The 2,265-nt window shown below is 38.0% G+C and overlaps 1 pseudogene; it reads left to right on the top strand.

Moving 5' to 3' along the window:
- The first annotated feature begins 515 nt into the window (after positions 1 to 515).
- Positions 516 to 969, top strand: LOC104660858 (annotated as a pseudogene).
- Positions 970 to 2,265: the final 1,296 nt, after the last annotated feature.

The raw sequence follows: 2,265 nt of genomic DNA, 5'->3' as shown, positions 1-2,265 counted from the left end.
TATCTGAAACCATAACAAACAATCCCTTGGATCACAGTGCAATGAATTAGAAATCAAATGTAATAAATTATCTAAAAACCATATAATTACATGAAAATTGAATAACCTGCTTCTGAATGAGTTTTTGGTAAATAATAAAATTAAAGCAGAAGTTAAGAAGTTCTTTGAAACTAATGACAACAGAGATACAATGTACCAGAATCTCTGGGACACAGCTAAGACAGTGTTAAGAGGGAAATTTACAGCACTAAATGCCCACATTAAAAAGCTGGAAAAATCTCATTAGCAACCTAATACCACAACTGAAAGAATGAGAGAACCAAAAGCAAGCAAACCCCAAAGCTAGCAAAAGATAAGAAATAACCAAGATAAGAGTTGAACTGAAGGAGATAGAGACATGAAAAACCCTTCAAAACATCAACAAATCTGTGAGGTGTTTTCTTATTTTTAAAAAAAATATTAAGAGACTAGTAACACCAGCTAGACTAATAAAAAAGAAAGGAGGAGTAGTCAAGATGTGTGACTTCACTGAGGACCACACTGCAGAGTTCAAGGAGGATTTCCAGCTGTTTGAACAGGTGATGGCAAGATCCTGTACAGCCAGTGTGGGAACATGATGAGGGCCCTGGGCCAGAACTTCACCAACACTGAGGTGCCCAAAGTCCTGGGGAATCCCAAGAGTGGTGAAATGAATGTGAAAGTGCTAAACTTTGAGCACTTTCTGCCCATGCTGCAGATGGTGGTGGCCAAAAACAAGGACCAGGGCATCTATGAGGATTATGTCAATGGACTTCGGTTTTTGACAAGGAAGGAAATGGCACTGTCATGGGTGCTGAAATCTGGCATGTTCTTGTCACACTGGGTGAGAAGATGACAGAGGAAAAAGTGGAGATGCTGGTGGCAGGGCACGAGGACAACAAAGTTTATATTAACTATGAAGAGCTCATCTGCATGGTGCACAATGGCTGAGGACCTTCCCAGTCTCCCCAGAGCCCATGCTTTTCCCTGTGTTGGATTTTTTATGTTTCCTGAAGGCTCCCTAGACAATCTTGTCATAGCACCTTTCCCATCTTGTCTCTCTTGGATGATGTTTGCCATCAGCGTTCACCAAATAAACTTGCTGTCTGTGCCCCCCATCTAAAAAAAAGAAAAGAGAAAAGATTCAAATAAACACAATCAGAAATGACAAGGGGGATATTACCACTGACCTCCCCGCCAGAAATACAAACAGTTTTCAGAGAATATCATGAGCACCTCTATGCCCATAAACTAGAAAATCTGAAAAAATGAAGAAATTCCTGGACACGTACACCCTTCCAAGACAGAATCAGGAAGAAATTGAATCTCTGAACAGACCAATACAAGCTCTGAAATTCAGTTAATAAAAAACTTAAGAACCTCCAAAAGCCCAGGACCAGAAGAATTTAAAGCTGAGTTCTACCAGGTGTGCAAAGAAGAGCTGATACCACTCCTCCTAGAATTGCTTCAAAAACTGAGGAGAAGGAACTTCTCCCTAACTCTTTCTATGAAACCAGCATTATCCTGATACCAAAACCTAGCAGAGACACAATAAACAAAGAAAACTTCAGGCCAATTTCCTTGATGAACATAAACGCAAAAATCCTCAACAAAATACTGGCAAACAAAATCACATCAAAAACGTATCCACCGTGATCAAGTAAACTTTATCCCTGAGATTCAAGGTTGATTCAACATATACAAATCCATTAATGTGATTCATCAAATAAACAGAACTAAACACAAAAATCATGTGATTATCTCAATAGATGCAGAGAAAGCTTTTGATAACATTCAACAGCCATTCATGCTAAAAACTCTCAAAAAAGCTGGGTATTAAAGGAACATATCTCAAAATATTTAGATTGGTGCAAAAGTAATTGCAGCTTTTGACATTATCTTTAATAGTACCAACCTAATAATAAGAGCTATTTATAACGATGCTACAGACATCATACTAAATAAGAAAAAGTTGGAAGTATTCTTTTTAAAAACTAGCACATGACAAGGATGTCCTCTCTCACCACTTGTATTCAAAATAGTACTGGACATCCTGGCCAGAATAATCAGGCAAGAGAAAGAAATAAAGGGGATTCAAATAGAAAGAGAGGGAATCAAACTATCTCTGCTTGCAGAGGACATTGTCTTTATCTAGAAAGCCCTATAGTCTCAGCTCAAAAGCTTCTTAAGCTGATAAACAACTTCAGCAAAGTCTCAAAATACAAAATCGATGTGCAAAAATCATTA

The sequence above is a fragment of the Rhinopithecus roxellana genome, chromosome 11 (assembly GCF_007565055.1).
Source record: "Rhinopithecus roxellana isolate Shanxi Qingling chromosome 11, ASM756505v1, whole genome shotgun sequence".
Lineage (NCBI taxonomy): Eukaryota > Metazoa > Chordata > Mammalia > Primates > Cercopithecidae > Rhinopithecus > Rhinopithecus roxellana.
This window is presented reverse-complemented; position numbering and strand designations above follow the sequence as displayed.